The sequence below is a fragment of the Phyllobates terribilis genome, unplaced genomic scaffold, assembly GCF_046119375.1.
Source record: "Phyllobates terribilis strain yellow unplaced genomic scaffold, ASM4611937v1 Scaffold_325__1_contigs__length_2139453, whole genome shotgun sequence".
In the NCBI taxonomy this organism is placed as follows: Eukaryota; Metazoa; Chordata; class Amphibia; order Anura; family Dendrobatidae; genus Phyllobates; species Phyllobates terribilis.
The window spans coordinates 162,154-177,418 of NW_027363085.1; the positions used below are offsets into that span (position 1 = coordinate 162,154).

The 15,265-nt window shown below is 49.4% G+C and overlaps 7 non-coding genes across 7 annotated transcripts; all 7 read left to right on the plus strand.

Moving 5' to 3' along the window:
* Positions 1-1,102: 1,102 nt before the first annotated feature.
* Positions 1,103-1,293, plus strand: LOC141221182 (U2 spliceosomal RNA). The gene has a single exon (XR_012289225.1). It is a non-coding gene; the product is annotated as a U2 spliceosomal RNA (small nuclear RNA).
* A 6,142-nt stretch (positions 1,294-7,435) lies between these two features.
* Positions 7,436-7,626, plus strand: LOC141221184 (U2 spliceosomal RNA). Its single transcript, XR_012289227.1, has one exon. It is a non-coding gene; the product is annotated as a U2 spliceosomal RNA (small nuclear RNA).
* Positions 7,627-8,744: 1,118 nt separating this feature from the next.
* On the plus strand, positions 8,745-8,935 carry LOC141221185 (U2 spliceosomal RNA). Its single transcript, XR_012289228.1, has one exon. It is a non-coding gene; the product is annotated as a U2 spliceosomal RNA (small nuclear RNA).
* Positions 8,936-10,050: 1,115 nt separating this feature from the next.
* On the plus strand, positions 10,051-10,241 carry LOC141221186 (U2 spliceosomal RNA). The gene has a single exon (XR_012289229.1). It is a non-coding gene; the product is annotated as a U2 spliceosomal RNA (small nuclear RNA).
* A 1,118-nt stretch (positions 10,242-11,359) lies between these two features.
* LOC141221188 (U2 spliceosomal RNA) lies at positions 11,360-11,550 on the plus strand. Its single transcript, XR_012289230.1, has one exon. It is a non-coding gene; the product is annotated as a U2 spliceosomal RNA (small nuclear RNA).
* A 1,115-nt stretch (positions 11,551-12,665) lies between these two features.
* Positions 12,666-12,856, plus strand: LOC141221189 (U2 spliceosomal RNA). The gene has a single exon (XR_012289231.1). It is a non-coding gene; the product is annotated as a U2 spliceosomal RNA (small nuclear RNA).
* Positions 12,857-13,971: 1,115 nt separating this feature from the next.
* LOC141221190 (U2 spliceosomal RNA) lies at positions 13,972-14,162 on the plus strand. The gene has a single exon (XR_012289232.1). It is a non-coding gene; the product is annotated as a U2 spliceosomal RNA (small nuclear RNA).
* The last annotated feature ends 1,103 nt before the right edge of the window (positions 14,163-15,265 follow it).

A 15,265-nucleotide genomic window follows, 5' to 3' on the forward strand; every position in this document is an offset into this window, starting at 1 on the left:
AAAATCAGAAAGAATTGAATTCAATGTTTTTTGTTCATTTTGCTTGTTTGTCGGATTTTGGGATGGACTCTTTGGCTTTGCTTTTCTTCTCCTCATTGGATTTTTCATGTTCAAAGTTGCAGAAGCCAGATTACAAGCTCATTTTGGTTCAACTTCAGCAACTGTGCATTGCATTGCCATGTAATGTGATGCAATGCTATCTTTCTAGCTCTCCCTTTTTACTTCCTTTTGGATAAACAGACATATTAGGCAAGCATTTTGGAGCTTTCACCTAAATAACTACAGGTGGTGAGATAAGCTGCACAATATAATTGACCTTTCAGTATATTGTTGCACACACACCATCTATTTAGCAAATGCCCTTGTTATCAACAGCAGCCTTTTAAACTCACCTGAGCTAACAGGTATGTGCGCTGGTTACTCTGCTGCGCTTAAAATTTCTTTTTTGGTTTGCTACAATGCCTTTTCTGAAACGTTGTCTCCTTCTGCTGGAACACTGACTTCTTTCATTTAATGCCTGCAGACTATAAAAGAGAACCCAACCCAAAAAGTTTGGTTGATTAGTCTGTGGCATTCTGTTAAACTGTTGCTTATGGCGGTCTCTGTGAGCTTCTCAGCGACATTCAGCCAGCCAGGTATCCTGCCTGCAGTAGATGGAATGTGGCAATGGAACGCTGGCTGCGCGTGTCATAATAGGCTCTGAGCCTTTATATACCTGTGCACAGCAGCAGCCACCTTCAGTCTGCTGCTGGACAGCCAGCAGCAGCAGCAGCAGCAGGAGAGGTATGTAATCAGGAGCCCTCCTGCTAAGGGTAGACAGCTGCTCGTTCCACCCCACCCCCCGCCTTAATTGGTTCTCCTCCCTTCCAACGGTGTTGAGGCGGGTGGGAACAGCAGGGGGTGAAGGTGCTGTGTTTAAAGAGGTGGAGTTATGCAGATCTAAAACGCGTGGATTGCAGCAGCAGCAAGCCGAAAAGTGCAGGCATGTAAGGGATCTAGAGGTTGACAACATGTCTTCTTAACGGGAGTCCAGGAGCTCATCTCCACAAATGGACTTTTCAGGATCCTTGGGTGGCTCCGTAGTTTGAAACCAATTCTGGTTATCGCTTCTCGGCCTTTTGGCTAAGATCAAGTGTAGTATCTGTTCTTATCAGTTTAATATCTGATACGTCCCCTATCTGGGGACCATATATTAAATGGATTTTTAGAACAGGGAGATGGAAAAAGAGCTTGCTCTGTCCACTCCACGCATTGACCTGGTATTGCAGTATCTCCAGGACCGGTGCACCCCTTCTTTAATGCAGTTTCTAAAATCAGAAAGAATTGAATTCAATGTTTTTTGTTCATTTTGCTTGTTTGTCGGATTTTGGGATGGACTCTTTGGCTTTGCTTTTCTTCTCCTCATTGGATTTTTCATGTTCAAAGTTGCAGAAGCCAGATTACAAGCTCATTTTGGTTCAACTTCAGCAACTGTGCATTGCATTGCCATGTAATGTGATGCAATGCTATTGTAGCACCCTGAGGATTCGGCTGCTACAGGGGTATTGCACCTCAACCCAGAGGTGTGATATTCCACTCCCGGGTAAGGATGGAGTGTGGAACTGAGCTCGGTAGGCTGCATGCACTACACACATCCCATTTCCGGGGAACAGGCCGACGGTACTCCCACTTAGAAATGTGCAGGTACGACCGAGTCTGTTCCTGGCTGGAGTGGGAGGGGGGTGGTACATCCCATGTAGTGTAGGGGCAGATAGGGGGAGCAGCCTGGGTAAAGATAGGAGCTCATTGGGTGCTGGTCACCTGAGCTCACACATAGAGGGTGTATATAAGGTGGGCACCAACAAAGAACAGGGTCAGATGCAGAGAACAAGTCAGTTGGAGACAGCAAGACAGCTGCAGAGGAGCAGACAGCAAGCAGAGAGGAAGTCAGCCTGCAGCAAGGGAGAAAAGAGAGAGACCCAGAGGAACAGAAGAGAGGACTCTAAGATCCCAACTAAAATCCCCGGGTGAAGAGTCGGCATCAGGGTACCGGAACCCAAGCTGGTGGGGGTAAAAACATTCCCCAGCCAGAGACCGGAGACCGTGGGCAGCGTTTGCCACGGTCACCCACCACATCCACCCCGAAGGCACACCACATGAAGGGTCAGGGAACCCAGGGCCAAGGGTGTCCCAACAGAAGGCCCGAGGGAGCTGGACCTAGGTGGATCATTGGTGGGGACGGCCAGAGAACGGGACAGAAGGAGAGCTCAGGGCCACGCTCCGGACTTGTTTGGGGGTTGGCTGGATCCAGGACCTGGTGGACGCAGCACGGCTCGGGTGGTCACTCGAAGCTGGAGTGACCAGTACAACATCTGCAGTAAGTAAACACCCTTAACTGCACAACCCGACTCTGTCTTCACTGCCGTCTGCACTGCACCACCACAACCCCCATCCTCTGCACCTGTCCCCTCTGAGGCTATACCCCTCCCGTTGGGGGTTATACCATCACAAGCTGCACCTACACCATCATCCTCAGCGGACCCTGCTGCAGCGGCGGCCATAGTGACCGCAATACAACGGGTGGCGTAGTCGACATTAAGAACTTATTAACATCTGTAGGACTGCCACATACAACTGAGTTTGACACCCTGGGCACGGACCGGGTCATAGCCACTCGGAGACTACAACCCCCATCTGATCCGGCTCCGGATATTCCCATAAAGAATATGGCCCAGGGGGCGCGTCAACTTTGGCGTAGTCGGCAGGATTACGTGCCCGCAACACCCGGGTACTGCGTGCCTGAAGAAAAGTGCAAGTTTACCTCAGAAAGAAGTCTCCCGCCGGTTCCGGAGGGTCCACGCCATCGGACCCCATCACAGGTCGTTTCCCGCCGATTGTCCGCCATTTCCAGCTTGTTCCCGCCATCTGCAGGGTTTCCCGCCACTGGGCGACGCTTCCCGCCAAATCCGAAGATTTCCCGCCTTGGAAGAGCAGCGGACGCCATTATGGGCGTGCCAAAGGAGGGCAAGAGGCCGCCTCCCATCGTGGGCCAGGACAGAAAATGGCGCCAAAAGTGGAAACCGCCCCCACCAACAGAGACTGTGATGCTAGAGGTGTCTGTCAGCGTGAAAGAACCGCCCCTGGAGCTGACAGTCACCCAGTGGCCCCGGGACCGCCCTCGAAGTGGGAGGAGACGAAAGAAAAGAACGAAGATGGGTACCGCCTGGAGCAGTCTGGAGCGAGCGCACCCGGAGGCAAGAAGTCTAACGAGGAGTAGCGGAGAAGCTTACCCGGATATGGAGAGAAAGCAGAACAGCACCGGCCCGCAGGACAGGAGTCTGCTAAAGACCGAGGAAGGAGAGCAGAGCAGCACCGGCCCGCTGGCCAGGAGCCTGCTGGAGGAAGAGCAGAGCAGCACCGACCCGTTGGTCAGGAGCCTGCTAGACACCACGACCCCACTAGGCCTAGTGGAGGTCCTTGCACAGCTCCCCCGAGACCGGGAGTGTGCACAGACTGCCCTGGAGGGCCTCGCACGGAGGATGGCCCGGGTACAGCGCGAGATATTGGCGGAATGGAGCCGAGAGATGGCCCAGCAAACCAAGGCCCGGAGCACGCCAGCCAAGATGAGGAGACAGACCGCCTCTGAGGATGGCGCGGGAGGACCCAAGGTCGGAGACGGCGCCGAGAAGGGAGCCGAACGCATGGAGGCAGGTAAAGGGGACGCCTATACCCCAAGCCGTGAAACCGCCCACCTGCCCCAGCTCCCCGTCGCAGAGCCCGAAAGTCCCCCTGCTGTGCCCGTAGCCGCCATGTCACCGCTATGGACTAGGCCCCGACCGGAAGCCGCCGCAGCGACCCCTGTGACGTCACGCGCCTCGACCCGGAGCGTGCAAAGCAGGAAATACCACCAGCCTGGTCGCAAGGCCTAGTACCCCCGGGCGCCGCATCACCAACAGCGCCCCCTACCTCCGCGGAGCCTCCGGCCTGGTCGCAAGGCCAGGTAGCCCAGGGCGCCGCCGTATTAACGGTGCCCTTCACCTTCCAGGTGCCCCAGGCCTGGCCGCAAGGCCTGGGCAACCCGGGCGCCACCACCACCGCGCCCGCGCCCGTAAAACCAAGGGTGCCGCGTCTGGGAGAGGACTTGTTTGCCCAGCACACGTGGCCGGACGGGCAGCCTTTCATCTGGCCCCAGAAGTATTACGAACTGGAGCACCAGAGGAGGGTTGGGGCCATGTGTGCACCCCTGATTCCGGCTCCGAAGCCCGTAATAAGGATCTCGCCCCCGCTAGCGGAAGCGCAGTTTGAGTGGGACCCCACCGGAGAAGACCTAATGGGGTTCACTCAGGAAACCCGGGCAGCTGCAGCGGAGCGTGCTGAGTGTTGCCGACAGCAGCTCGAGGAGTTCGCAAGGGAGCGGAGAGAGAGGCGGGTCCGAGAACAACAGGCCCAAATAAGGAGCGCCGAGCAGAAGAGCCGGACCAGGAGGGACCCCCGTGCAGCGCACAGTCCCCGTACCACCGGGACTGTAATAAAGTTCAACCAGCAGCATGGGTGGGGCTTCATTAGAGACAACAACACCCCCGGCGACGTCTTTGTCACGCGCAGAGACGTGGAGTCCCATCTGCCGGAGGGGCACAGAGGTCGTGACCTCTACATCGGAGACGAGGTCACCTTCACCCGGCACAAGTGTGCCAAAGGACCTTACGCCCTCCACGTACACCGCCTGACGGAGGAGGAGTTGCGGTGCGAGGAGGAGGAGCAAGAGGACCCGGACGGGTCTGAAGTTACAACCAGCTATAAGCAAAGAGCAGGAGGAAGACGCCGTTGAGTGCGGCAGAGCAGTGATGTAAATAGTTACCCGACCGGGTATCAAAGAGACTGTTGCAACATATATATAGTCCCCGTTGGGACCAGCTGAGTGCAACATATATATAGTCCCCGTTGGGACCAGCTGAGTGAACTGTTTACCCGTTAACCCCTTAATCCCACAGGCTGAGGACTGTGAGCAGCCATTCCCTTCCCTCTACCTGGCCGAGGACTGAGAGCGGCCAACTTCCCTGTATATAGTTGCGCTTCCTAAAGCGCCCCCTACCGGTTTTAGAGGAAAAACCATTTTTCTAAGAGACTGTCGCACTTTTCCCGGACACACGTTGCACAGTGTCCGGAGGAGGAATCTGAAACAAGAGACGACGAGAATGTTTATATGAAAAGTTTTATATATATATAATGTTTTATATGTTTTATTATGTTTATATGAAAAGAAAAAAATTGTATGTTTTGGTGTTGTTTTATGTCTTACAGCCCGAGGACGTGCTGTGATTTACCAGGGGGGAATGTAGCACCCTGAGGATTCGGCTGCTACAGGGGTATTGCACCTCAACCCAGAGGTGTGATATTCCACTCCCGGGTAAGGATGGAGTGTGGAACTGAGCTCGGTAGGCTGCATGCACTACACACATCCCATTTCCGGGGAACAGGCCGACGGTACTCCCACTTAGAAATGTGCAGGTACGACCGAGTCTGTTCCTGGCTGGAGTGGGAGGGGGGTGGTACATCCCATGTAGTGTAGGGGCAGATAGGGGGAGCAGCCTGGGTAAAGATAGGAGCTCATTGGGTGCTGGTCACCTGAGCTCACACATAGAGGGTGTATATAAGGTGGGCACCAACAAAGAACAGGGTCAGATGCAGAGAACAAGTCAGTTGGAGACAGCAAGACAGCTGCAGAGGAGCAGACAGCAAGCAGAGAGGAAGTCAGCCTGCAGCAAGGGAGAAAAGAGAGAGACCCAGAGGAACAGAAGAGAGGACTCTAAGATCCCAACTAAAATCCCCGGGTGAAGAGTCGGCATCAGGGTACCGGAACCCAAGCTGGTGGGGGTAAAAACATTCCCCAGCCAGAGACCGGAGACCGTGGGCAGCGTTTGCCACGGTCACCCACCACATCCACCCCGAAGGCACACCACATGAAGGGTCAGGGAACCCAGGGCCAAGGGTGTCCCAACAGAAGGCCCGAGGGAGCTGGACCTAGGTGGATCACTGGTGGGGACGGCCAGAGAACGGGACAGAAGGAGAGCTCAGGGCCACGCTCCGGACTTGTTTGGGGGTTGGCTGGATCCAGGACCTGGTGGACGCAGCACGGCTCGGGTGGTCACTCGAAGCTGGAGTGACCAGTACAACATCTGCAGTAAGTAAACACCCTTAACTGCACAACCCGACTCTGTCTTCACTGCCGTCTGCACTGCACCACCACAACCCCCATCCTCTGCACCTGTCCCCTCTGAGGCTATACCCCTCCCGTTGGGGGTTATACCATCACAAGCTGCACCTACACCATCAGCCTCAGCGGACCCTGCTGCAGCGGCGGCCATAGTGACCGCAATACAACGGGTGGCGTAGTCGACATTAAGAACTTATTAACATCTGTAGGACTGCCACATACAACTGAGTTTGACACCCTGGGCACGGACCGGGTCATAGCCACTCGGAGACTACAACCCCCATCTGATCCGGCTCCGGATATTCCCATAAAGAATATGGCCCAGGGGGCGCGTCACTATCTTTCTAGCTCTCCCTTTTTACTTCCTTTTGGATAAACAGACATATTAGGCAAGCATTTTGGAGCTTTCACCTAAATAACTACAGGTGGTGAGATAAGCTGCACAATATAATTGACCTTTCAGTATATTGTTGCACACACACCATCTATTTAGCAAATGCCCTTGTTATCAACAGCAGCCTTTTAAACTCACCTGAGCTAACAGGTATGTGCGCTGGTTACTCTGCTGCGCTTAAAATTTCTTTTTTGGTTTGCTACAATGCCTTTTCTGAAACGTTGTCTCCTTCTGCTGGAACACTGACTTCTTTCATTTAATGCCTGCAGACTATAAAAGAGAACCCAACCCAAAAAGTTTGGTTGATTAGTCTGTGGCATTCTGTTAAACTGTTGCTTATGGCGGTCTCTGTGAGCTTCTCAGCGACATTCAGCCAGCCAGGTATCCTGCCTGCAGTAGATGGAATGTGGCAATGGAACGCTGGCTGCGCGTGTCATAATAGGCTCTGAGCCTTTATATACCTGTGCACAGCAGCAGCCACCTTCAGTCTGCTGCTGGACAGCCAGCAGCAGCAGCAGCAGCAGGAGAGGTATGTAATCAGGAGCCCTCCTGCTAAGGGTAGACAGCTGCTCGTTCCACCCCACCCCCCGCCTTAATTGGTTCTCCTCCCTTCCAACGGTGTTGAGGCGGGTGGGAACAGCAGGGGGTGAAGGTGCTGTGTTTAAAGAGTTGGAGTTATGCAGATCTAAAACGCGTGGATTGCAGCAGCAGCAAGCCGAAAAGTGCAGGCATGTAAGGGATCTAGAGGTTGACAACATGTCTTCTTAACGGGAGTCCAGGAGCTCATCTCCACAAATGGACTTTTCAGGATCCTTGGGTGGCTCCGTAGTTTGAAACCAATTCTGGTTATCGCTTCTCGGCCTTTTGGCTAAGATCAAGTGTAGTATCTGTTCTTATCAGTTTAATATCTGATACGTCCCCTATCTGGGGACCATATATTAAATGGATTTTTAGAACAGGGAGATGGAAAAAGAGCTTGCTCTGTCCACTCCACGCATTGACCTGGTATTGCAGTATCTCCAGGACCGGTGCACCCCTTCTTTAATGCAGTTTCTAAAATCAGAAAGAATTGAATTCAATGTTTTTTGTTCATTTTGCTTGTTTGTCGGATTTTGGGATGGACTCTTTGGCTTTGCTTTTCTTCTCCTCATTGGATTTTTCATGTTCAAAGTTGCAGAAGCCAGATTACAAGCTCATTTTGGTTCAACTTCAGCAACTGTGCATTGCATTGCCATGTAATGTGATGCAATGCTATCTTTCTAGCTCTCCCTTTTTACTTCCTTTTGGATAAACAGACATATTAGGCAAGCATTTTGGAGCTTTCACCTAAATAACTACAGGTGGTGAGATAAGCTGCACAATATAATTGACCTTTCAGTATATTGTTGCACACACACCATCTATTTAGCAAATGCCCTTGTTATCAACAGCAGCCTTTTAAACTCACCTGAGCTAACAGGTATGTGCGCTGGTTACTCTGCTGCGCTTAAAATTTCTTTTTTGGTTTGCTACAATGCCTTTTCTGAAACGTTGTCTCCTTCTGCTGGAACACTGACTTCTTTCATTTAATGCCTGCAGACTATAAAAGAGAACCCAACCCAAAAAGTTTGGTTGATTAGTCTGTGGCATTCTGTTAAACTGTTGCTTATGGCGGTCTCTGTGAGCTTCTCAGCGACATTCAGCCAGCCAGGTATCCTGCCTGCAGTAGATGGAATGTGGCAATGGAACGCTGGCTGCGCGTGTCATAATAGGCTCTGAGCCTTTATATACCTGTGCACAGCAGCAGCCACCTTCAGTCTGCTGCTGGACAGCCAGCAGCAGCAGCAGCAGCAGGAGAGGTATGTAATCAGGAGCCCTCCTGCTAAGGGTAGACAGCTGCTCGTTCCACCCCACCCCCCGCCTTAATTGGTTCTCCTCCCTTCCAACGGTGTTGAGGCGGGTGGGAACAGCAGGGGGTGAAGGTGCTGTGTTTAAAGTGTTGGAGTTATGCAGATCTAAAACGCGTGGATTGCAGCAGCAGCAAGCCGAAAAGTGCAGGCATGTAAGGGATCTAGAGGTTGACAACATGTCTTCTTAACGGGAGTCCAGGAGCTCATCTCCACAAATGGACTTTTCAGGATCCTTGGGTGGCTCCGTAGTTTGAAACCAATTCTGGTTATCGCTTCTCGGCCTTTTGGCTAAGATCAAGTGTAGTATCTGTTCTTATCAGTTTAATATCTGATACGTCCCCTATCTGGGGACCATATATTAAATGGATTTTTAGAACAGGGAGATGGAAAAAGAGCTTGCTCTGTCCACTCCACGCATTGACCTGGTATTGCAGTATCTCCAGGACCGGTGCACCCCTTCTTTAATGCAGTTTCTAAAATCAGAAAGAATTGAATTCAATGTTTTTTGTTCATTTTGCTTGTTTGTCGGATTTTGGGATGGACTCTTTGGCTTTGCTTTTCTTCTCCTCATTGGATTTTTCATGTTCAAAGTTGCAGAAGCCAGATTACAAGCTCATTTTGGTTCAACTTCAGCAACTGTGCATTGCATTGCCATGTAATGTGATGCAATGCTATCTTTCTAGCTCTCCCTTTTTACTTCCTTTTGGATAAACAGACATATTAGGCAAGCATTTTGGAGCTTTCACCTAAATAACTACAGGTGGTGAGATAAGCTGCACAATATAATTGACCTTTCAGTATATTGTTGCACACACACCATCTATTTAGCAAATGCCCTTGTTATCAACAGCAGCCTTTTAAACTCACCTGAGCTAACAGGTATGTGCGCTGGTTACTCTGCTGCGCTTAAAATTTCTTTTTTGGTTTGCTACAATGCCTTTTCTGAAACGTTGTCTCCTTCTGCTGGAACACTGACTTCTTTCATTTAATGCCTGCAGACTATAAAAGAGAACCCAACCCAAAAAGTTTGGTTGATTAGTCTGTGGCATTCTGTTAAACTGTTGCTTATGGCGGTCTCTGTGAGCTTCTCAGCGACATTCAGCCAGCCAGGTATCCTGCCTGCAGTAGATGGAATGTGGCAATGGAACGCTGGCTGCGCGTGTCATAATAGGCTCTGAGCCTTTATATACCTGTGCACAGCAGCAGCCACCTTCAGTCTGCTGCTGGACAGCCAGCAGCAGCAGCAGCAGGAGAGGTATGTAATCAGGAGCCCTCCTGCTAAGGGTAGACAGCTGCTCGTTCCACCCCACCCCCCGCCTTAATTGGTTCTCCTCCCTTCCAACGGTGTTGAGGCGGGTGGGAACAGCAGGGGGTGAAGGTGCTGTGTTTAAAGAGGTGGAGTTATGCAGATCTAAAACGCGTGGATTGCAGCAGCAGCAAGCCGAAAAGTGCAGGCATGTAAGGGATCTAGAGGTTGACAACATGTCTTCTTAACGGGAGTCCAGGAGCTCATCTCCACAAATGGACTTTTCAGGATCCTTGGGTGGCTCCGTAGTTTGAAACCAATTCTGGTTATCGCTTCTCGGCCTTTTGGCTAAGATCAAGTGTAGTATCTGTTCTTATCAGTTTAATATCTGATACGTCCCCTATCTGGGGACCATATATTAAATGGATTTTTAGAACAGGGAGATGGAAAAAGAGCTTGCTCTGTCCACTCCACGCATTGACCTGGTATTGCAGTATCTCCAGGACCGGTGCACCCCTTCTTTAATGCAGTTTCTAAAATCAGAAAGAATTGAATTCAATGTTTTTTGTTCATTTTGCTTGTTTGTCGGATTTTGGGATGGACTCTTTGGCTTTGCTTTTCTTCTCCTCATTGGATTTTTCATGTTCAAAGTTGCAGAAGCCAGATTACAAGCTCATTTTGGTTCAACTTCAGCAACTGTGCATTGCATTGCCATGTAATGTGATGCAATGCTATCTTTCTAGCTCTCCCTTTTTACTTCCTTTTGGATAAACAGACATATTAGGCAAGCATTTTGGAGCTTTCACCTAAATAACTACAGGTGGTGAGATAAGCTGCACAATATAATTGACCTTTCAGTATATTGTTGCACACACACCATCTATTTAGCAAATGCCCTTGTTATCAACAGCAGCCTTTTAAACTCACCTGAGCTAACAGGTATGTGCGCTGGTTACTCTGCTGCGCTTAAAATTTCTTTTTTGGTTTGCTACAATGCCTTTTCTGAAACGTTGTCTCCTTCTGCTGGAACACTGACTTCTTTCATTTAATGCCTGCAGACTATAAAAGAGAACCCAACCCAAAAAGTTTGGTTGATTAGTCTGTGGCATTCTGTTAAACTGTTGCTTATGGCGGTCTCTGTGAGCTTCTCAGCGACATTCAGCCAGCCAGGTATCCTGCCTGCAGTAGATGGAATGTGGCAATGGAACGCTGGCTGCGCGTGTCATAATAGGCTCTGAGCCTTTATATACCTGTGCACAGCAGCAGCCACCTTCAGTCTGCTGCTGGACAGCCAGCAGCAGCAGCAGCAGCAGGAGAGGTATGTAATCAGGAGCCCTCCTGCTAAGGGTAGACAGCTGCTCGTTCCACCCCACCCCCCGCCTTAATTGGTTCTCCTCCCTTCCAACGGTGTTGAGGCGGGTGGGAACAGCAGGGGGTGAAGGTGCTGTGTTTAAAGTGTTGGAGTTATGCAGATCTAAAACGCGTGGATTGCAGCAGCAGCAAGCCGAAAAGTGCAGGCATGTAAGGGATCTAGAGGTTGACAACATGTCTTCTTAACGGGAGTCCAGGAGCTCATCTCCACAAATGGACTTTTCAGGATCCTTGGGTGGCTCCGTAGTTTGAAACCAATTCTGGTTATCGCTTCTCGGCCTTTTGGCTAAGATCAAGTGTAGTATCTGTTCTTATCAGTTTAATATCTGATACGTCCCCTATCTGGGGACCATATATTAAATGGATTTTTAGAACAGGGAGATGGAAAAAGAGCTTGCTCTGTCCACTCCACGCATTGACCTGGTATTGCAGTATCTCCAGGACCGGTGCACCCCTTCTTTAATGCAGTTTCTAAAATCAGAAAGAATTGAATTCAATGTTTTTTGTTCATTTTGCTTGTTTGTCGGATTTTGGGATGGACTCTTTGGCTTTGCTTTTCTTCTCCTCATTGGATTTTTCATGTTCAAAGTTGCAGAAGCCAGATTACAAGCTCATTTTGGTTCAACTTCAGCAACTGTGCATTGCATTGCCATGTAATGTGATGCAATGCTATCTTTCTAGCTCTCCCTTTTTACTTCCTTTTGGATAAACAGACATATTAGGCAAGCATTTTGGAGCTTTCACCTAAATAACTACAGGTGGTGAGATAAGCTGCACAATATAATTGACCTTTCAGTATATTGTTGCACACACACCATCTATTTAGCAAATGCCCTTGTTATCAACAGCAGCCTTTTAAACTCACCTGAGCTAACAGGTATGTGCGCTGGTTACTCTGCTGCGCTTAAAATTTCTTTTTTGGTTTGCTACAATGCCTTTTCTGAAACGTTGTCTCCTTCTGCTGGAACACTGACTTCTTTCATTTAATGCCTGCAGACTATAAAAGAGAACCCAACCCAAAAAGTTTGGTTGATTAGTCTGTGGCATTCTGTTAAACTGTTGCTTATGGCGGTCTCTGTGAGCTTCTCAGCGACATTCAGCCAGCCAGGTATCCTGCCTGCAGTAGATGGAATGTGGCAATGGAACGCTGGCTGCGCGTGTCATAATAGGCTCTGAGCCTTTATATACCTGTGCACAGCAGCAGCCACCTTCAGTCTGCTGCTGGACAGCCAGCAGCAGCAGCAGCAGGAGAGGTATGTAATCAGGAGCCCTCCTGCTAAGGGTAGACAGCTGCTCGTTCCACCCCACCCCCCGCCTTAATTGGTTCTCCTCCCTTCCAACGGTGTTGAGGCGGGTGGGAACAGCAGGGGGTGAAGGTGCTGTGTTTAAAGAGGTGGAGTTATGCAGATCTAAAACGCGTGGATTGCAGCAGCAGCAAGCCGAAAAGTGCAGGCATGTAAGGGATCTAGAGGTTGACAACATGTCTTCTTAACGGGAGTCCAGGAGCTCATCTCCACAAATGGACTTTTCAGGATCCTTGGGTGGCTCCGTAGTTTGAAACCAATTCTGGTTATCGCTTCTCGGCCTTTTGGCTAAGATCAAGTGTAGTATCTGTTCTTATCAGTTTAATATCTGATACGTCCCCTATCTGGGGACCATATATTAAATGGATTTTTAGAACAGGGAGATGGAAAAAGAGCTTGCTCTGTCCACTCCACGCATTGACCTGGTATTGCAGTATCTCCAGGACCGGTGCACCCCTTCTTTAATGCAGTTTCTAAAATCAGAAAGAATTGAATTCAATGTTTTTTGTTCATTTTGCTTGTTTGTCGGATTTTGGGATGGACTCTTTGGCTTTGCTTTTCTTCTCCTCATTGGATTTTTCATGTTCAAAGTTGCAGAAGCCAGATTACAAGCTCATTTTGGTTCAACTTCAGCAACTGTGCATTGCATTGCCATGTAATGTGATGCAATGCTATCTTTCTAGCTCTCCCTTTTTACTTCCTTTTGGATAAACAGACATATTAGGCAAGCATTTTGGAGCTTTCACCTAAATAACTACAGGTGGTGAGATAAGCTGCACAATATAATTGACCTTTCAGTATATTGTTGCACACACACCATCTATTTAGCAAATGCCCTTGTTATCAACAGCAGCCTTTTAAACTCACCTGAGCTAACAGGTATGTGCGCTGGTTACTCTGCTGCGCTTAAAATTTCTTTTTTGGTTTGCTACAATGCCTTTTCTGAAACGTTGTCTCCTTCTGCTGGAACACTGACTTCTTTCATTTAATGCCTGCAGACTATAAAAGAGAACCCAACCCAAAAAGTTTGGTTGATTAGTCTGTGGCATTCTGTTAAACTGTTGCTTATGGCGGTCTCTGTGAGCTTCTCAGCGACATTCAGCCAGCCAGGTATCCTGCCTGCAGTAGATGGAATGTGGCAATGGAACGCTGGCTGCGCGTGTCATAATAGGCTCTGAGCCTTTATATACCTGTGCACAGCAGCAGCCACCTTCAGTCTGCTGCTGGACAGCCAGCAGCAGCAGCAGCAGGAGAGGTATGTAATCAGGAGCCCTCCTGCTAAGGGTAGACAGCTGCTCGTTCCACCCCACCCCCCGCCTTAATTGGTTCTCCTCCCTTCCAACGGTGTTGAGGCGGGTGGGAACAGCAGGGGGTGAAGGTGCTGTGTTTAAAGAGGTGGAGTTATGCAGATCTAAAACGCGTGGATTGCAGCAGCAGCAAGCCGAAAAGTGCAGGCATGTAAGGGATCTAGAGGTTGACAACATGTCTTCTTAACGGGAGTCCAGGAGCTCATCTCCACAAATGGACTTTTCAGGATCCTTGGGTGGCACCGTAGTTTGAAACCAATTCTGGTTATCGCTTCTCGGCCTTTTGGCTAAGATCAAGTGTAGTATCTGTTCTTATCAGTTTAATATCTGATACGTCCCCTATCTGGGGACCATATATTAAATGGATTTTTAGAACAGGGAGATGGAAAAAGAGCTTGCTCTGTCCACTCCACGCATTGACCTGGTATTGCAGTATCTCCAGGACCGGTGCACCCCTTCTTTAATGCAGTTTCTAAAATCAGAAAGAATTGAATTCAATGTTTTTTGTTCATTTTGCTTGTTTGTCGGATTTTGGGATGGACTCTTTGGCTTTGCTTTTCTTCTCCTCATTGGATTTTTCATGTTCAAAGTTGCAGAAGCCAGATTACAAGCTCATTTTGGTTCAACTTCAGCAACTGTGCATTGCATTGCCATGTAATGTGATGCAATGCTATCTTTCTAGCTCTCCCTTTTTACTTCCTTTTGGATAAACAGACATATTAGGCAAGCATTTTGGAGCTTTCACCTAAATAACTACAGGTGGTGAGATAAGCTGCACAATATAATTGACCTTTCAGTATATTGTTGCACACACACCATCTATTTAGCAAATGCCCTTGTTATCAACAGCAGCCTTTTAAACTCACCTGAGCTAACAGGTATGTGCGCTGGTTACTCTGCTGCGCTTAAAATTTCTTTTTTGGTTTGCTACAATGCCTTTTCTGAAACGTTGTCTCCTTCTGCTGGAACACTGACTTCTTTCATTTAATGCCTGCAGACTATAAAAGAGAACCCAACCCAAAAAGTTTGGTTGATTAGTCTGTGGCATTCTGTTAAACTGTTGCTTATGGCGGTCTCTGTGAGCTTCTCAGCGACATTCAGCCAGCCAGGTATCCTGCCTGCAGTAGATGGAATGTGGCAATGGAACGCTGGCTGCGCGTGTCATAATAGGCTCTGAGCCTTTATATACCTGTGCACAGCAGCAGCCACCTTCAGTCTGCTGCTGGACAGCCAGCAGCAGCAGCAGCAGGAGAGGTATGTAATCAGGAGCCCTCCTGCTAAGGGTAGACAGCTGCTCGTTCCACCCCACCCCCCGCCTTAATTGGTTCTCCTCCCTTCCAACGGTGTTGAGGCGGGTGGGAACAGCAGGGGGTGAAGGTGCTGTGTTTAAAGAGGTGGAGTTATGCAGATCTAAAACGCGTGGATTGCAGCAGCAGCAAGCCGAAAAGTGCAGGCATGTAAGGGATCTAGAGGTTGACAACATGTCTTCTTAACGGGAGTCCAGGAGCTCATCTCCACAAATGGACTTTTCAGGATCCTTGGGTGGCTCCGTAGTTTGAAA